The sequence below is a fragment of the Erpetoichthys calabaricus genome, chromosome 7 (assembly GCF_900747795.2).
Source record: "Erpetoichthys calabaricus chromosome 7, fErpCal1.3, whole genome shotgun sequence".
Taxonomy (NCBI): Eukaryota; Metazoa; Chordata; class Cladistia; order Polypteriformes; family Polypteridae; genus Erpetoichthys; species Erpetoichthys calabaricus.
The window spans coordinates 21714534-21736336 of NC_041400.2; positions in this window are offsets into that span (position 1 = coordinate 21714534).

The window sequence follows — 21803 nt, forward strand, 5'->3', positions numbered from 1 at the left end:
TCTTATTAGTGCTGCACAAATTCTTCTGCTACTAGAATGTTCTCTTTTTCATAGAAGTATGCAGAAGTGTTATGTGACTACAAACAGGCAGCAAAGTATGTTGTGAGTTCCGCACAGCATTTAGATGATTATACCACAGGTTCTGAAACCTTTTGTTTTCTCATGATGCAATTTTTGCCTATTGTCTTTTGTGACCTGCAATCATCGTGGAAAGTCATCCAGGGGTTTAATCTCCCTTGTGTAACAGTCGCCAATCGTCATCTTTGGAGTGGGGGGATTCCCCCTTGAAGAATAAATTATGTTGGCATCGCCTTCTCCTTTGAAATATCACCAACATCGCCGATCTTTTCTCTTCTTGGAGAATCGCCACTGATCAACTTCCAGGTGTAGGTCTCCCATCGGCTACCCATCACAAGCCACTCCATAAAGCATTCGCAACCCTTTCTTTTACAGTACTATTGCTATTCACGACTCTGCACGATCAGTAGTTTAAGAAATATTGGATTATACAACAGGTCTTCATGTTTCTGCAGTATTTTCTTCTAGATGTTTTACAGTGTCCTACACATTGTGGCCTGCACATGGTGCTCCTGCCACCCAAACCCGACACAGAGAGCCACAGGACACAAGTCAAGTACAGTAATCCCTTGCTACTTCGCGGTTCACTTTTCGCGGATTCACGACTTCGCGGATTTTATATGTAAGCACATCTAAATATATAACGCAGATTTTTCGCTGCTTCGCGGGTTTCTGCGGACAATGTTTTTTTTTACTTGCTTCCTCAGTTGGTTTGCCCAGTTGATTTCATACAAAAGATGCTATTGGCGGATGGCTGAGAAGCTACCCAATCAGAGCACGCAGTTAAGTTCCTGTGTGCTGCTGATTGGCTCAGCGACGGAGTGTTGCATTAACCAGGAAGTCTCATTTCACTCATTCAGCATTAACGTGCTACTGCTTCAGGGGCCGTGTCCAAGCACCAACAGAAGATGCAAATGATCGCAGAAAAGGTAAAAGTTTTGGATATGTTGAAGGAAGGGAACAGCTACACCGCTGCAGGACACCGATTCTTTTTATTTAAAAAGGAGGAAAAGCATATAAGATCTACGGCCGCAGTGTCCTTTAACCAGGGTGCAAAACGAGTTGCAAGTGGACGTGATAAGGCAGAAGTCTGGATGGAATCTGCTTTAGGAATCTTTGCAACAAGGTCGACAACGTCATGACTGCCTACAAGCTGCTACGTGTACTTCGCTGTACAGTAAGTGTAAACTTATCTACCGATTTCATATTGCTTAGCAGTTGTCCCTGTTATTAATAGAGTAAATGGTGGGTTGTAAACAATACAGGGAGGGTTTAAAAACCGTCCAAATACACGTTAAATAATTAAATAAATATGGTGTCCCTACTTCGCGGAAATTCAGTTATCGCGGTCGGCCTTGGAACCTATCTCCCGCGATAAGTGAGGGATTACTGTATACACACCTTTTATTTTGTCTTTTTACCTCGTGGGAAACGCCTTCCCCCTTTTCCTACGAGTATAGTTCAGTTCACAGCACAGTTCACACCAAAACTCTTCTTCAGACTTTTCTCTTTCTCTTTCCTCCACTCCTCCGAGCAAGCTTCGTCTGCCTCCTCCCGAGTCTGTCTTTTCCAGTAGTGGCTGCTGTCTCCTTTTATAGAAGTGCTCCAGTTGCTCTTTAACCTACTTCTGGGTGTGGCGGAAGAGCTGTGCCAAAGACCTCAGCAAGGGGTACCCACAGATCCCAACAGGGCTGTATCACATGCCAGCTCCCATGGAGCCCTGCGGGAGTCCGAGGCACCACTGCAACCCCACCTAGTGCTCCGGGGGAGGTAATGCTCTGAATATCCTCTCTCCCCTGGTCCTTCCAGCATGGAGGCGCCCCGGCCAGGTACACCACAACATATATTTTTTTGAGACCTGCTGCTGTAATATTTTGTATTATTTTGTCTAGTGACTGCAGTAAAAGACGCTACACATTTTAAGGACTCTAAATCTGATGTTTTCTGACTTTCGGGGTCATGAATTATTGTAGTCAAGCAAATGACAGACGAATGTTTCTAAAGATAGTGAAAGTATCGGTGTAGAGGTTAAAGAACTGCAAATTGCTAGACTCAGCTGGTGTAGATAAACTTTCATTTCTCATTAATTAACAATATATAGTATAATCTAAAAATATGTTCCCGGCATGTGCTTCTCTTCCTGTGGTGATAAAGAATCATGTACTTTGTAGTACACATAGTTTCTTGCAATAGACAGAAGAGTTAACCCCTATTTCTTACTGCTGATAAAAAAAAAATTTCTTGCCCCTTTAAAGATATTTTGGGTCATTTAGCTTCTGTCAGTACAACCCGTGCTCCTTTGGGAGGAAAGCAACCACCTGCTGTGCTTTGCTGTTTATACGAAGGGGAAATGTAAAACCATTTCTAACCTATTCTGATACTCTGCATAATTTCATGTGGAGAGCCAATATCCTTTTTTTCATTAAAATTCCATTATTGGGAGAATTTTCATGTTTTTTTTTTTCTTCATTAGGCTTTGAACAGTTGCTATGGTTGATGTGCTACAAAGGTCTCATTTTGCATGCATGATTTCAAATTGCTACAGGCTTTATCAATACAGAAAACACTCTCCCTGCTTTGCCACAGGTTTTTAGCACTAGCCATCAGAAGTTTTTGCCTGTTTTAGAAAAACAACACTACTATATCTTAGTATGTCCTCTTAGATACTTTGACACTGGTGTCTTCAACTTTATATTGTAAGTTCAGATGTTTTATGGATATGACTTTTTGCTTATAGAGGAGTATGGGAGAAATATTATGATAATAAGTCAGCATAATTTGATCATAAAACATCAGAAACTAAGAATGTGTTTTTTAATTTGTTATGTTATAAAAAGTTATGAACTGTTTATGTGGCGCATCTAATACCCTGGTAAGCCACTAAGAGGCAAACATTTAACCACGTTTCTATCATTTTCATAGCCATTTAATAAATTATTTTTCTAGTTAGCTGTGTTATCCACATAAGATGGGTTGAAATCTAAATAATCAACGTAGACCTCAGTATTAATGTAGCTGCTGGTAAGTTGGGTGGAGTGGTGGCTCTGAGGATAGGGAGTTGCACTGGTAATCGAAAGGTTGCCGGTTCGAATCCTGTAAATGCCATCATAAAAAACCTCACATTGGTTCCATTGGTTCCATTCCACCTGAACTCGTGTGGTGCTGAGGTGTCACCCGTTGCATGGCAGCACTCAGGTCCTAATCTGGGATCCTGAGTTGGTTTGTCATGTGGTGGGTGCAGCAATATGCTGTACAAGGGGGCTCTGCCCCCTGCTCGCTTTGCTTGCCTACCCCCGGCGTTTTGAACCCGCGCCCGCTGGGCAGCCACATGTGAGGATCGAGGAGTCGAGCTTTTTTTTTTGAAGCTTTTATATTCTGGTCTTCATGATCTGTAACCTGCTGTCCATGTGTTTGGCCCCGTAGTTTAACCTGTTTATGACGTTTTACTTTGCTTTCTACTCTTGTCTTTCATTTCTGATCTTGCTTTATTCTGCTTTTGTTTCAATGACACTTGGTCCGCGGTGAATATATTTTCCCTTTTTCGACTAATAATTTTCATTTGTTTGCGATACTGTGATGTTTATCGTACTGTTAATAATGCATCACGCACGTTGTAGGCGCCTGCGTTCATTAATTATATCCAGGCAGGCGCGTGTTTGTATCTCGGTTACTGGAGGTGTGTCGTGTTGAATCCGTGCCTGCTTTGTCTACGCAGTTTGAGACGTGCGTTGTAGGCGTCCACGTTCATTAGATCTGTCCACGCGGGCTCGGTGTCGAAACTGTGTTAGTTGTTGAGCTGTTTGGTTTTGGAGCCGAGACAGTTTTGCTTCTGCTGTTTCAGACGCGTGTCCGTACCATCTCGGGTTTGATGTATGAACCTTTGTGGACTCCGTAGTGTGTCACGTTTCACTCTGGGGCGGGGCGTTGACTCCTCTTGTTTTACTATGTCTCCTCCTGCGCTTTCACCATGCATTAGTGCCACTCACAATATGGCGGCGACGCCTGCCCCTTCCCGTATTATGTCATTTTTTATCATGCTGTGTAGGTGTCTTTGCCTTTTGTACTTTACCGTGCCTTCTGACGCACGATGTAGGCACCTGCACCTTCCGGGTCCGCCCCCGCTGTGTGGTGTGGACGTTTAACTGTCGTTGTTTCTGCCTTTATATTCTGTATCTCGGTGTGCATGTGTTTCGTGCCTAGGTTTTTTTGAAGCTATTGCATTCCAGTTTTCATCATCTGTAACCCGCTCTCCATGTGTTCGTCCCCGTTCTTTAATCCCTTTATAAAGTTTGACTTTGTTTCCTAGTCTGTGTTTTATTTCTGACCTCACTTTATCCTGCTTGCGGCATGTCAGACGGTTCGTAGTTTTTCTCGTTTTACTCTGGGGAGGAGGGCTTTGTTCTGTAATCTGCTCTCTATGTGTTTGTCCCTGTTCTTTAACCTCTTTATGACATTTTACTTTGTTTCCTACTCTGACGGTTCGTAGTCTCTCCCGTTTCACTGTGGGGGGAGGGCTTTGTGTGGCACTTGCGGAGTATGTCTTTTGCGTCCACGGGCAGGTCCCTGCGTCCATATCCGGTTTACTATTCTCGTTTAGTAATATGGATCAGCATCTGCTCCTAACCTCCTCTGGTAAGTAAGGCAGGATCAAGCATGGGTCAGATGCGTGCCAAAAGAAATCTCTTAGTCCAAAAATTCATTTTAAAAGATTTAGTGAAAATTCAAAGCAAACAGTCCACACGAGAATAAAGAAAAAAGATTGTTGCACACGTAGTATAAAAGGCAAAAAATATCTTCTTTAAACTTAGCTTTTCTTGTCAAACTTCAGTTGCCTGCCATACTTAAAGATCCATTACTTCGCCTTCAGTATGCTCTAAACGTAGGGCGCTGTACATACTGTACAATAGAGTGCATTGCGTTAAATACTATTGGGCACGTTAAGGCACCGTTTGAAACCGCGTGACCTTCTTGCCTTACTTACGGTGAGACAGGGCACTAACTGAGACTAATCTGTAGTTAGAGAGACAAGAGATAGTTAGAATATACCAATTTAATTCAGCTTGTGGGGGTTATAAGAACCTCTCTTAGACTATGCCCTTTTTTATATGCACACAGACGCTTATTCTTTTATTAAGATGGATTCAAAAAAGACTAGATGAGTTGTTACAGCCAGTGCCAGTGGCAAAATACTGCAATGCTGTAATCACTTTTTGACAGGTATATATTTTTCAAAATCTAATTCTTTATCATTTCTTCTCAGTAACCTGAGGGGCTGTGTTTTTTCTGCGGTGAGGTGATGAACACAAACACTGGGCAGCTGTAGCAGTCACTGAATGATCCAAGTAGGATTTTTATCTCACCTGTCTTGATTTCTTTCACGCATCCAGATCAACTGTCTCACTATTAACGTTTGTCTCTGTTATATGTTTTATGACTCTTAAAATCAGTGTTAATGTTTGTAATGAGCCATCTGTTGGAATGACGAATAAAGGGCATTTTATTACTACAAATGTTTGTGATGTGCCATCTGTTGGAATGACAGAGACAAAGCAACCAGAGAGATTCATAGATATGTATTCACACAGACACTTATCCTTGTATTAAAGTGGACTATTTTATGATGCAGCATTTTGTAAAAGGAAATGACAAATAAGCATAATTATTACTTTAGCGTGATCATATAGTGTAATTTCTCAGAACTCTAGATATAGACACTCATTTTCAATTTTGACACCTCCAGATCTGCTAAATGAGCAGTAGACATTTGATAGAGCTAATAATTACTGTGACTAATAGTAAGCATGAACTACAGAACAAAAAATACTTACCGGTAATAATATCATAGGGCATTTTATTTTATCATTTTAAACTCTCATGTACTGTACATGAACCACTTGGCATGGTGTTTAGAACTGCTGCCTCACAGGCACTTCATCACACTCCTGGTCATTGTCTATGTGAATTATAAATGTTCTCCTCATGTCTAAAAGAGTATGGAACAAGCTGGCAAGCCAAGTAGTTGAAGAAGAAACCTTGACAACCTTTAAGAAGAATCTGAATGAGATAAGAGCTTAGCTATCAGCTAAACAAATGGGCAGGATAGACTGAATGGTCTCATCTCTTTTCTCAAATTTCTTATGTCCGTATATTTCTGGGTTTTTTTCTGACATACATTTGAAATTTGTGTATATCTTTGGATATTCTTGTAACTGCAATTTTCAAATTGTTCAGAAACATAAACACACCTTTTCTTCATAGTTTTAACTTCATCAAATAACAGCAAATTCCTTAGTAGCAAAGTGTCTCCATTTTCATTCCTTTAACTTGCTAAACACAATGTGATTATAGAACTACTTATGCTCATACAAACAATAGAAAAATAAAAACACTGCACAGTTTCTTTGAGAATCTAATTATGAACATGCCATTAGATTAACTATCTGATTTTTTTTCCTGTACGAAGTTTATTAGATTATAAAAAAAATAGTGTAATAGATTAAAGTGTGCTATATATCAGAATTTTATCTAAAATGCCAACTGTAACATTCCATTATGGTACATGTGTTGTACGACCCTGATTTGAATTAAGTTAATATGAGAATGTTATGGTAGCACCAACTGCATTAGAACATTAAAAACGGGAGAAGAATGGCTTACAAACAAGAGGGGACCATTCAGTCCATTAAGCTTGCTTCATTACATAATAAAATTGTTCCAAAGGCTCATCCAGACTTTTTTTAACCTCAGGTTACTGTTTAAATTGCATGATCAGTCATGATTGCAGCCATTCCTTGATTTTTTATGTGCTTCCCTAAAGCGTTTGTGACCATTGAAGTATCATTTCTTGGGTTTCTTGATAATGATGTTGATTTTTTTAATTTTAGGCTTCATTAAAGATAAAGAGAATCTTATAAACACGGCAATTATGCCTAGGTTAAAAGATAAACTGGATTAAGTGCTCACTATAAAAATGAAAGAAGTTAATTCCAATTAGCTATCTAATTAATAATTTAGCATATTATATAGTACATAATGAGATTCATCACTACTTATTTGATAAAGGTTTACTTCACTTCTGGTCCAATAACATTTCATGCTATTTTCAGTTTGAATGTGTTTTCTTTAGTGAAGCTGTATGTATGTATGATGTATATATGATGTTACGATTGATAATTTTTGTAAATTTTTTTGGGAATGAAAATAATTTGTAAGTGAAAATTAACAAAGTACTTGGGGGCTTTGGCCCCTGATTGCTTCGCTTGTCCACCCCCTACCCCCAAGGGCCTGCACATTTCTGCCACTCGTGTTGTGAAGAGGGGAGCTGAACGCACCCCAAGGAGACGCAGTTGACTCCTCCAAAACCCCCTCTTAAACAGTAACACAATGGGAAACAAAAAAAAATTTTTTTTACCTCCTCTTTGCTCGATCAGCTGGTGGCTTACTGCTGCTGCTGCCGTGTGGCGTGATCTGCATTTTGCTCAGCATTTCGAACAATTAAAAGCCTGTACAGCAGCTGTCCTTTTGTCTCACTGCCTTGTCTCGCGGGACATAAAGTGTCTCTGAGAAAATGATGTCTCATCTCCTTCCAAGCCTTTTTTTTATATTAGAGAGATATGTCAATTTTGGGGTTATGGAATTGAAGAATTCAAGTTTTTTGTTGACTGATGATTTCAAAAAGTACAATATTTGTAGCGTTAGGCTGTGACAACCTTTTTTTATTTTTTGCTACGAGCGCCACCATTTCAGGTGTTTCCGTGACAGTCAGAACCAAAATTCTCAGGAAAGGGTGATGCATGTGACGTCACTGGAGCAATCGAATAAAGGTTGGTATTTGTATACAAAATTTGTATTCACACCAGTGACTTTAAAATGTGAGATAATCCAGTACAGCAATTTTAATCAAAATCTGAGAGGTAGTGGTTAAATACTTACAAAATGTGTGATGATCTGAACCTCATTGAAGAACATAGCAGTAATTACCCAGACCTCATTGCTATTTGTAAAAGGGAGCCACATAACAGTTCAAACTTCGGGGCCCCAAAAATGTAGAGCCACCTCTATGCCTCTTACATGGGAACATACCATCCATGGCCCCAGTAGTAAACACCCAACATGACAGAGTTATTATATTCACTGAATGGCCTGGAAGCGCATGGTAAATCTGCAGGAGGAGAGGAAGGTGAGAAGGAGGTCACCTGTTTTGTCCAGCCCATCACCTTGCCACTGTAACACTTATCAAGGATGTGTAGTGCAACGATTAAGAACTGTTAATACTTCTTTGACATATTTTAATTAATGTTGTTAATGTGTTATAGTGGGTGGCATGTTGGCACAAGGGTAGCGCTGCTGCCTCTCAGTAAGGAGGACTGGGTTCCCTTTCCAGGTCCTCCTTGTGTCTGTCTGGTTTCCTCCTGGTGCTCTGGTTTAGTCCCACAATTCAAAGACATGTTGATTAGATGGATTGGCGGCACTAAATTGGCCTGTATAGGTGTGTGTGTTTTTACCCTGCGATGGACTGGCACCCTATCGAGGGTTTGTTCCAGCCTTGTTCCCTAGCTAGGATAGGTTCCAGCAGACCCCCACAGCCCTGTTCAGGACTAAGCGGTCTAGAAAATGGCTGACGTGCTACGTGTTATATTGCTTTAATACATTCTTATAATAAGTAATTATTAATCTGTGTTTTTTTGCAACATTTAAAATATAGAAACCTTATACAGCTATGAAGAGGATGAAAAATGGAAAGGCCATTGGTCCAGATGATATACCTGTAGAAGCATGGAGGTGTTTAGGAGAGATGGCAGTGGAGTTTTTAGCCAGATTGTTTAATGTAATCTTGGAAAGTGAGAGGATGCCTGAGGAGTGGAGAAGAAGTGTACTGGTGCCAATATTTAAGAATAAGGGGGATGTGCAGGACTGCAGTAACTACAGGGGAATAAAATTGATGAGCCACAGAATGAAGTTTTGGGAAAGAGTAGTGGAAGCTAGGTTAAGAAGTGAGGTGATGATTAGTGAGCAGCAGTATGGTTTCATGTCAAGAAATAGCATCACAGATGGATTGTTTGCTCTAAAGATGTTGATAGAGAAGTTTAGAGAAGGCCAGAAGGAGTTGCATTGCGTCTTTGTGGACCTGGAGAAAGCATATGACAGGGTGTCTCGAGAGGAGCTGTGGTATTGTATGAAGAAATCGGGAGTGGCAGAGAAGTATGTAAGAGTTGTACAGGATATGTACGAGGGAAGTGTGACAGTGGTGAGAACTGCAGTAGGAGTGACAGATGCATTCAAATTGGAGGTGAGATTACATCAGGGATCGGCTCTGAGCCCTTTCCTATTTGCAATGGTGATGGACAGGTTGACAGATGAGATTAGACCCTGTGGACTATGATGTTTGCTGATGACAGTGTGATCTGTAGCGATAGTAGGGAGCAGGTTGAGGAGACCCTGGAGAGGTGGAGATATGCTCTAGAGAGGAGAGGAATGAAGGTCAGTAGGAACAAGACAGAATACATGTGTGTAATTGAGAGGGAGGTCAGTGGAATGGTGAGGATGCAAAGAGTAGAGCTGGCGAAGGTGGATGAGTTTAAATACCTGGGATCAACAGTACAGAGTAAAGGGATTGTGGAAGAGAGGTGAAGAAGAGGGTGCAGGTAGGGTGGAATGGGTGGAGAAGAGTGTCAGGAGTGATTTGTGACAGACGGATATCAGCAAGAGTGAAAGGGAAGGTCTACAGGACAGTAGTGAGACCAGCTATGTTATATGGGTTGGAGATGGTGGCACTGACCAGAAAGCAGAAGACAGAGCTGGAGGTAGCAGAGTTCAAGATGCTAAGATTTGCATTGGGTGTGACGAGGATGAACAGGATTAGAAATGAGGATATTATAGGGTCAGCTCAGGTTGGACAGCTGATGGAGGGGCAATGTGGCGGGTGGCTGGGGGCTGTGCCCAGCCGGGGCGCTTAGAAGGCCTAGGAGAGGGACTATACCTCCCCCGAACCACGAAAGGGCAGCCGCCTTGGCTTGTATGGGGGCCACGGGAATTGAACATGGAAGCTCAAGCTCAACCCTATAAAGGCCCGTGGCCACTGCCAGGGAGCGCCAGGACGATTGTGAAGCCCTGGATGTCAGCACTTCCGCCATACCCGGAGGTGCTGGCGGAAGGATTACCAGGGACACCCAGAGTGCTTCTTGGTGCTCATGCGGCACTTCCGCCACACCAGGAAGTGCCACAGGAAGCTCGTCAGAGGGCACCGGGAGCACATCCGGGTGGACATAAAAGGGGCCGGAGACAGAGGCGGCAAAGGACTATTGGGAGGCCCGGGAAAGAAGGGTGATTGGTGCAGGGGCACTGTGTGTTGTGCGGGACTTTGGAGTTGTAAATAGTGTAAATAAAAGTGTGAGTTGGACTTATTGGTAACTTATTGGTGACTTATTGTGTCCGGGCTGAACTTCCACAGGATGTAGTGAGAGAGGACATGCAGGTGATGGGTGTAACAGAACAAGATGAAGAGGATAGAAACATATGGAAGAAGATGATCCTGAGAGATGTGCCCTGTGTTGGCTGGGATTGGCTCCAGCAGACCCCCGTGACCCTGTGTTCGGATTCAGCGGGTTGGAAAATGGATGGATGGATGGATGATCCTCTGTGGCAACCCCTAACCGGAGCAGCCGAAAGAAGAAGAAGAAGATACAAGTTAGATAAGTGATAATTCCATCAGTAAGTAAAACCCTTTGGGCCTTATGGTTTTGCAGCAGATAACTTTGCTGACTGACTCAGATAACAGATAATATAGCTGATTGACTCTTGGATCCATTTTAAATCTCCCCTGAGATGCCCCATGGGTAAACTTTGCAATCCCCCCCCCCCCCCCCACCCCAAATTTACATAGATTGCCGTTGGGTTCTTTGCTTCTTCTTCTTTTTACTTTTAAAGTTCCTGCTGATTAGGCAGGCTGGGTTGGCATCTAACACAGTGTTGGTTCCTGTCTTGTACTCATTACTGCCTGGATCAGCTTTTTTATTTTTATTTTATTTTGTTTAACAGAACAACACCTATACAGTTACACACAATATAATCAAAGGTGTACCCATTTAAGTTTTTTTTACAGCAGTACAATAAAAAACACAAGCAAGAAAAATGTCATGAATCTACAAAGCAATGACACAATCTTTGCAGCTCTTTTTAAACAATAAAACAGGTACAAAGCCATTCTGCCCCAGAGAGAGATGAAGCAGACATGTCAGAACTGTAAACAGACTGCAATATTTATTGAGGCAAAAGAAATAAATTAATAAGTAGACAAGCAAATAAACTAATAAAAATACCCAAGACCTCAATCATCACAAGTACACACAAATATGCCTTCCTCAGGGAAATCATCATCAGGGGGCCGAGACAAATCACCTCCTTCCAGTAGGTGAACAGAAACTGTCATTCCCTATCAAATTCAATATATACTGTAAGGTGAGGACCCTGGCTTTTAATCTTCATTTCATAAAACACACAGGGATGGTATACTTGTTAAAAGAAAGTCTCACAGGACCGGACGATTAAATACAAGTGCACACTTCTCCTAGTATCTTGGCCTTTGAACCATTAATTAAGTAAGCTGATACAATAATAGTTTGCTACTTCTTAAGTAACTTCTAGTAGATTCAGTAATGATTTCTAATAAACATTCTTGAAACTGTATATCACAAATGATACTTGTGTGGCTACCAATTTCAAATTTTATAGATGGCAAACAATGTTCTTTGAGACCTGATAGCAAACTGTGGCACTATGCATTTTATATTCATATAATAAGAAAGTAATTGATAACCTAATTCTCTTCCATTTGACAGTTGAAGGTTATATTCCTGTTTCTCGTATACATTCTTAAAGGTCATGACTAAACTGATTCTCCTCCATCCTCTGGGACGTTAGATATATTCCTACCTATTTTTAAAGATTTAATCATTAGAATGGCTAATAGTCATCAATGCTCTCACCTTCCCCTCCTCAGAATAGTGAAACTTCTCGACAGCAAAAATCTGCCTGACTTAACCCTTAAGTGGTAGATGAATAATTTAAATGCATAATAAACCCATCACTCTTTTTTTAATAAGAATCATTGCCATCACAAAAGGAATCAATTAGAATGTTAGGTTCATACTGCTTTTTGATAAAGTATGCAAGAGTAGTCCACAAATCTGTCATTAAATAGTTTTGGCTGTGTTTCATAATTAAAGCCTAAAGAAAGATAACACACATTTATCAAAATGCTCAATATGACAGTGCTACATTCACCATACAATTCATTTTCAATAGTCACTGCTTTCAGTAAGGAGTTATAATAAAGGGAGAATATGCAGAGGGAATTCCTCAATTCCATCTTTACTGGTTGAAAAAGCTATTACTAAGACACTAAAATGGTGATTAGATTGTTTGCTGAGAGCCAGCCATCCATTTTCATGTCCACTTTTTCTCAAGTATTGCAGCCGCAGCCTTGTACTGAATATGAACCCATTGCATATTCGCAGGTAACTTCACACTTAACTACAGAGAGGTCATTAAGAGATGACGGTGAACTTCACAACTTATTCTGTTATTTTAAAAGCAAACAATAATCACCTGACGAAATCACAAGAAGATGCTGAATGTGCAAACGCTATATGAAAGTACTATAACCTGAGATTGGGGCTTAAGCTCCGAAAGAAAGGAGCACAGCATACCTGGCTTGTGCAGATAGGCAACATCATAGCAAATGATGATTTACGCCACTGATGGACGTTCCTTTGCTGACTATTTGGACCACCTGTCGTAAATACCCTTTTTGCACTAGGCACTTGCATTATGATTGCATGCAGTGTAAACAAGAATGACAACAGGGGAAACATAAAGGGTTAGGAACCAACCAGGACCCTGTTTACTGTTGAATAAAGAAACGAGTGTAAAAATCCAAACGAAAGTGATCACGGATGTTGATATCTATCACTGCCCCTCTTTCTCTCAGGCACCAAGAATTCAAAGTTTTCAGCACAGTTCCGTTCTCTTCCGTAACTTCCAGAAATGAATGTTGACTGCTGGGGACGTCATCCTCAGATGTCGGCAGGTCCGCAGATGGGCTAGATACATGAAATGAGAGACACCCTGTATTTTAAGACCTTTGTTAAAATAATTGGTCTCACTTAGGAAAAAAAGTGCACAAGTTCAGCTCTAAAAACGAACCAGCAGTAAATCTGTAGTATAGATAGATAGATAGATAGATAGATAGATAGAATAGATAGATAGATAGATAGATAGATAGATAGATAGATAGATAGATAGGATAGATAGATAGATAGATAGATAGATAGATATATACTTTATTAATCCAAGGGGAAATTCACATTATCCAGCAGCAGCATACTGATAAAAAACAATATTAAATCAAAGAGTGATAACAATGCAGGTATACAGACAGACAATAACTTTGAATAATGTTAATGTTTACCCCACCCCGGGTTGAATTGAAGAGTCGTATAGTGTGGGGGAGGAACGATCTCCTCAGTCTGTCAGTGGAGCAGGAAAGTGACAGCAGTCTGTCGCTGAAGCTGCTCCTCTGTCTGTCTCTGTCTGTATAATCGGTGCGTCTCTGATGTTACTTCAAGATCAGGAAAAAAAAGTCTTGAGACGTGTGTATGTGTACAAGTTGACACGCACATTCTTGTCAGAGTAGTTGGGTATTTATTCTCTAGTTACGTAGTACAGTAGTTTCATATATGGAATTTTAGTAAAACAACATCATGGGGAATGACATTTTAGAGAATGAATGAAGCCCTGAATTGACTCCTTAGAGGAGTCAGAGGTAAGATATACGGGCGTAAGTTAGTGGTGCTCCCAATCTCAGAGTCATCAGGTAGAAATATCATTTCTATAGCTCTGCCTCCTCCTCTTTTTTCATTGGAGTGTATTAGACATCAGGAAAATAATGTGAATTACAGCAGAGTAAACAGATCGTCATTCATGTACATGGAGAGACTGATGCACGGTGTTATTAAAATAGAAATCGTCCAAAATGTAATCGTCCAAAAATCTGATGTCGAGATTTTGTTAAGTCTCAATGTTTTAGACCTCCCTGATTTTCTCGTATACAAAGTATAGGGAAAGTATTGGAATCCTCCAAAAATTCCATTTAGAGATTTTGATGAATCTCGACGTTTTAGACTTCTCTGAGTCCGAAAATACCATTTTTGGAATTATGTCTGTGTGTCTGTGGTGTGTGTATTGTGACAGATAGAGGCACTGTCGACCCCTTGAACCCTCAGACCAAACGTCAGACACCAGATAAAAGTCCAAAAATGAATTTATTATAATAATAAATGTACACAAAGCACCCTCCACCCCATTATACTCCAATAAATCAACAATCAAATAAATAATCGATACAATCCTCCTCTCCCAGATGCGTTGCCATCCTTCCACCCAGCTCAGCTCAACGCCTGGGATTTCCCACAATCATTTTATAGTCCTTGACCCGGAAGTGGTTCTGTCCCTTAGTCCATGTGACTTTCTATCACTTCCGGGTCAGGTAAAAACTTTTCCTTTTCTTCAGCCCGGAAGTATATAATTTCTTCCGTTCCCGTGACTTGGAAATACTTCCGGGCTATACGGAAAGCATAAATCCCTGGGCCTCCCTGCAGCGACTCCTGGTGGCCCCCATGGTATCCAGCAGGGCTGTGAAGAAAAACTCCAAGGTCCATGATTCCCTGCTGGCATTTGGCACCTCCATACTGCAAGGAGGGCTCCAACTAGCGGTTTGGAGGCGTTGGCCGGAATATATGGCCGGCAATCCCTCACAGTATGTAAACACAATAACTTTCACTTAGGTCAACCAAATTTTGCATACAAGTGTTCAGTACAAAATGTAGATTTCTCTCAACTTTTGAGCCAATTCCGTTAACCAGAAGTGGTATTTTACCTTTTATACATGCAGCTGCAGATTCCGATTTATTCAACTTTACTTTTATAATAATTGTTCAATATATTATCAATTTGATTTGATTTGTTTTGATTGTTCTTTAATGTACATAATATTAAAATCTAATAATTGTCTTGTGGTTTACTCCTCAAATATCCATCCCCATATCTGAGTATACCAGAAAGTCTAGGGGAGACCACTCCCGATTTATTTTCTTATGGACTTCTACTTCTTCATGCCTAATCACGTTTTCTGTACCTATCTGAAAAATACTTTCAAATTAAATGTTTATTTTCTTGTTTGACAAAAGGCATTTTTCTTTCCATTTAGTCTTTTTATTAAATGAATTTTACCTAGTCTGTAACCTCCACATTCTTTTCTTTTGTTTTTCCATACATAACATTTTCTTTATTAATTGCTGTTTCAGGTAAAAATCCATCTCCCAAACTTGTCTGACAGTTGTACATTCCCATAGGTCATGTCTTGCTGTTTCAGTTTGTTTGCATGCTTGACATGGTGCTTTTGGTTTTTGATTGCTTTTATTTTGACTAAATTATTGTTCTTGTGTAAGATGTTAAAAGCTGCCTACCATGCTTGATCTGTTGGTTTATTTGCCATTCACATCTTTACAGTAATTTCCCATGCCTTTGTCTCCTGTCTCTATGTATTTTGCAGATGCACACACTTTGTGCCATTATTTGATAATACCCTGGCAATAAGATGATGTAATATTAATTTAAGGTACACCATAAATGGTGAACTCAGTAAACAAAACAATACACATTCCTCAAACTATAGAAAAACTGGAGCGGCACACAGCAGCAGTCCAAATAACAGGGAGCCTCAGTGCAGGTCTTGTTAATGTCTGCTATTTTTCTTTGAAGGATTAAGCTAAAATAAAACTGCCAAACTACAGATGATACCATTGTAATTAAATGTGAAATGTGTAAATGCAAAAAAAGCATATAATGTTATTGAAACAATTAAAACAGCTCTTGTAATGAATTTTAACAACCTAATATACCTGCCTACTACTGCACATTGTGTTTTTGTAAATAAATCATTGAGTATTTTTAGATTATTAAGAACATACAAAAAAGGGGGGGGGGGGTTGGCATTCAGTCCACTGAGCTGATCTGGTTAGTTAATAGTGAAATTATTAAAATGTGTCATGCAGGCCTATGGTGCTCTGTGTCTGCAGCCCAAGGGCACTTTTCATTTTCTGGGGCATCTTGTAGTTCCCAACTGAGGGTGGACTAGAGCAAGTGAGGACACAACAGCAAGTTAGATTAGACTAGAGAGAACTTAATTTGTTCCCAGGAGAATATCTGACTTTTTAGATAGATAGATAGATAGATAGATAGATAGATAGATAGATAGATAGATAGATAGATAGATAGATAGATAGATAGATAGATAGATAGATAGATAGATAGATAGATAGATAGATAGATAGATAGATACAAAAGGCACTGCAGTATATAATAGATAGATAAATAGAAAAGGCACTGCACTATACATAGATAGATAGATAGATAGATAGATAGATAGATAGATAGATAGATAGATAGATAGATAGATAGATAGATAGATAGATAAGGCTCCTAAAATAGATAGATAGATAAGGCAGTATATAGATAGATAGATAGATAGATAGATAGATAGATAGATAGATAGATAGATAGATAGATAGATAGATAGATAGATAGATAGATAGATAGATAAGGCCCCTAAAATAGATAGATAGATAAGGCAGTATATAGATAGATAGATAGATAGATAGATAGATAGATAGATAGATAGATAGATAGATAGATAGATAGATAGATAGATAGATAGATAGATAGATAGATAAGGCTCTATAAAATAGATAGATAAGGCAGTATATAGATAGATAGATAGATAGATAGATAGATAGATAGATAGATAGATAGATAGATAGATAGAAAAGGTACTGCACTATATAATAGATTGATAGATAGATAGAAAAGGCACTGCACTATACATAGATAGATAGATAGACCGGATGGCCAGAAAGATAACTCTGTGCCCAGGTGGTATAAAATAAAGGGTGGACCAGCGGAAGCCAGAACTTGGGAGTGGTGCCATCCACCATGTGCTCGTTGGCAGTGGTCTTCATATGAGAACCCACTCGGGACACCTGCACCTTTATGGAAATGCAGTTCAGAAGTGCAGCCCTGTAGTAGTCCCTTGGGATCGATAGAGGGTGCTGTCCGGAGAGTACCACTCTATTTTATCTATGGCCCAGAAGTGCATCCTAGAGGAGACGGAATGGCACCAGAAGCATTCCCTGGTCTGGTATAAAAGGAAGCCCACTGCCACATATAGGTGAGTCTGAGTCGGGAGGCAGCAAGCAAAACTCAGAGGAGTGGAGAATTGTGTACTTTATTGTGTATTTTCATTGTGTTTGAGCCACTGATGAAAGAGGAGATTTATAAAGGTGCTGATAGGAAGAATAAAAATCCTTTATTTTATTCTACAACTGTGTGGTAATTGCTGTGTCTGTGGTTTTGGGCTCTCTGGTTACAACAGATAGATAGGAAAGGCACTAATATCAGATTAGACAGACAGTGTAGATGCTAGGTGGCACTGTTGCCCCTTTGAACCCAACAGACAGACACTCAGGACACCAGGTAAAAGCACCAAGAAGATCTTTAATATCTTTTTCTTCTTGAACAGTGCCCTCCAAGCACCACAGCCACAAAAACACAAGTAAATACAATAATAATAATAATAATCACAATTCTCTCTCTTCTCTATCTCCCCCACACCTCCCAGCAAGCTTTGTCCACCTCCATCTGACTCTGGCTCACTTGCTGGGTTCATAGCAGTCCTTTATATAGACCTTGACCTGAAAGTGCTTCTGCTGTTCCGTCCATGTGACCTGCCAGCACTTCTGGGTCAGACGGAGAATTCACATTTTTGATCAGCCCAGAAGTACTATACATTATTGTTATTATTATTATTATTATTACTTCTGGATTTCTGTCTTCATGATCCACTAGTATCTCCGGGCTAGGTGAGAACTTTGTCTCCCACCATCTTCCCACAGCGTCCCCTGATAGCACCCACGGTACCCAGCAGGGCTATGTTGCTGAACTCCATGTCCCATGGTGCCCTGCAGGATTCTGGAGCACTGCTGCAGTCCAGGGAAGCTGCCATCTAGTGTCTTGGTGGAGGCAGTGTCCTAAAAATTCTGCTTTACCCCATCCTTCCATCTCAGGGGCGTCCCAAACGGTTTGAGCTGCCGGCTATCTCTTACAAGAGATAGACAGACAAACAGACAGACAGACACACACATGCATACACACAGAGTATAACCTGAAAACACACCAGAATGTAAAAAAGGAAGGAAATACAAAGAAAGTGAAATGTTTGACTTGGCAGTCACAGTCACGGTGAGGCATTATTGTCATTGGTATAAAATACAGCTAACTTTGTTAGTGTGACGGAGAGAAGTTGTGCATCATTTTTCATGATGACACTCAGTTTTCATTTAATTCTCTCCTTCGCTACTATCTCCATGGGTTCCAAAGTGAAATCGATAACCGAGCCTGCCCTTTGTATTAGCTTGTTGCTTTCGGTGGATCTCTCTTGAAGTGATGTTACCAGCCCAGCACACCACAGCATAGAAAATCACACCGGCTATCACTGAGTTATAGAAGATGTGAAGGATGACACTGCCAACATTAAACTAACGCAGTTTCCTAAGGTAAAGAGCTGCTCTGCCCTTTCTTATACAGCTCCTCTGTGTTATGAGAGCAGCCCAGCCTGTCTTTGAGGTGGGCCCCCCAAGTACTTTTAGGATTGGACCACCTATTCATTAATTCCCTGAATTGAGACTGGACATAGAAGCTCTTTGACGCAGCATAAGTCAATAATTAGTTAAAGGTGCAAACAAAGTAGAAAAGTTCATTTTTATTATAACAAAAAGTGCAGTCATTTTAAACATAATAAATCATATATAATTTGCCAGCCTACTCACTCACTCACTCACTCACTCACGTCCATCCGAAGCCGAATGCGCAGTCGCCTTCTACGCAGCTGCCCGAAAAACCTTACGAGACCGACATCGCGGCAGGTGGCGGATTTACGGCCGTGAAAATTCAAAGAGAAAGGCGACTTCGATTAAGGCTCTAGAGGCCTGAAAGGTGATTTCGACTACAGCTCGAGGCCTAATTACGCATTCATTCAATACACCTATATCAGGTTTGTGGTGCTTATACTTATTACTATTCCACTCGTGCCCGTTTCATCTCACATTATCGAAACGGGCTCTTTGTCTAGTAAGTTTATAAAGACAGTGAAGTGGAGTAATCTAAAACAAAGTTAAAACACAATATTACAAAAAAATCCACTAGTGGACCTCATATGTCCTCTGTTGCTCTTCTACTAGTCAGTCAAAAGGCACCCCAAAACTTGGTCTTCAGCTGTTACTCCCAGCCACTTCCTTCGGTCACTGCTGAGAGTTCATTCAATCCCTGCTCTCTTTCTCTTCCTGGCACCTCTGTCTGAACCTGCAGGAAGGCATCTTGAGCCCACAATCTCCCCAACTGCTCATCATCAGGTTCGATGTGGCTCCCTACTCCATCCTGAGACCTCCACCCGAGTTGGCCTTTCTTGGTTCACTCTAACCTTAATTCTTGTGTTTTGTCCCTCTTCTCCTTCGGCTCAGACGTTTTATTCCATAGTGCAGGTACTGTGATAACAGCCACTATTCAAGTTAATGGGGGATGGCTCTGCTGCTGTCACTAAACGCAAATGCCAACTGAATTAGCCCCTTTTGCCCATTAGCGATCCATAGCCGCATGTGTCTCTTTTACTCACACACCTACACTAAGGTCACACCAGTTTTCTCTTTTTATAAACTGCACTAGCTGTTTTACTACAGACACAGTGTCACAAAGCCTTTTTCCAAAGTTTTCCGCGTATGATGACTTGTTAGTTTATTTTCTCCCCAACACTTCATATGAAAAAGCTCTGTGAATATTAAACTTTCATATGACCTTCCTGATGCAGGACTAAAGAGTTACATTTCCACAGAGCATTTTGGGGTGACACAACTTTTAGTTTTAGACTTCTTGAGTTTGCCGCACATATCTAGTGCTGCTGCTATACGGCACTTTATGTCTTTATGACCAAATCTGCCCTCCATGCACCAGATGTGGTCTCACTAACATTTCAGAGTAATGTTTCTTGAATTATTTTCAAAAGGCTTTATTATACAACACAACAGTTCATTAGCCTTTTTAATTACTCCAGTGCATTACCCTGAAGAAGAGAATGCTGGGTCAATGGCTGACACCCATATTGCATTTATAATCAATGTTCATTTTGCTTGCATGTGGCATTTTGCACATTTAATCGTATTTCCCAGATGTTTTCTCAGTTGTAAGAATTTTGTAAATGGTTTTGTTTCCACCTCAATATTTGACAGTCTAACCATTTTAGTTTTAATCAGAAAATTACACGTTTATAAAGTCTATTTGAATCTGTGGTTAATAGAAATTTAGAAAGTAGTGGCCCGAACAGAGGTGCTACAGTGCTGCTGTGAGATTAATTTTAGTACTGAGTACACATTTAGACACTGTAGCATAAAGTGTCACCAGGTCATCTTTAATAATAATAATAATAATTCTTTGCATTTATATAGCGCTTTTCTCACTACTCAAAGCGCTCAGCAATTGCAGGTTAAGGACCTTGCTGAAGGGCCCAACAGAGCAGAGTCCCTATTGGCATTTACGGGATTCGAACCGGCAACCTTCCGATTGCTAGTGCAGATCCCTAGCCTCAGAGCCACCACTCCGCACTCTTTCATATATTTCTACACAAGTTAAGTTGCTTTTATTTTTTACATTTATGGACATGTCACTTACATGCTTGGTGTTCAAGGGACATGAGGAGTGAGCTGATGAGGCTGAAGATGCTGCACAGCCACAGAGACAAATGCAGGATGGGGTGCAGACAGACAGAAGACGCTTAGCTTGTAATAAGACTTACTGTTGCATTTGTACAGTAAAGAGTTCATGCCGCTCGTTGCGGGGTGGTGCTTCAGTTTGCCACCCTCCAACATATCTGAATATGGTAACCAATTTAAATAGAAAATTAAAATCACATATAGAGAAAAAATTTGCATATATGTATTCATATATAGAGAAATAGTAATAATTTTTCACATATAATTATTTATAAGCATCAACTAGACAAGACTATAATATAGACGCACTGATAAGCCGTGTTCTAATTATTAGCTTAATATAATTACGTTGCGAAAACCAGAACCAGTGTAGCGTACAAGTGATAGGTGGGGATGTTTTCTGAGCAGAGCAAGAACGCATTCGGATTGATAACGAAACAAAATTATAAATTAGTTGTTTATCTTCCTAGAAATTATTATTTGTGTAATGTTTATGTTTATTTTTGTTATTGCCTCATAAATTTCAACTGCTGTGTCTGATGCCGTCACAGAAGGACAGTCTGAAAATGATTTTTGAAGCATTTGTGGATAAAAAGTAAAGTAAAAAGAGAATTTTACTTTTTTCATTCATGAGTGATATTTTTCCGAACCCTGCTGCTTACACACCTTTTAGCCAATAATGCTGTCCCAAATATGTGCCGCCCGGGGCAGACCGCCCCCTCTGCCCACCCCTAGCTACGCCACTGGGAATTGAAAAAGTGAACCAAAAATATCGAGGACTGGCAGTACATTTGTCAAGGAAGGTGCCTGGCCCTGTAACCAGGAATCAGGAATATTGGACCTCTCCTACTG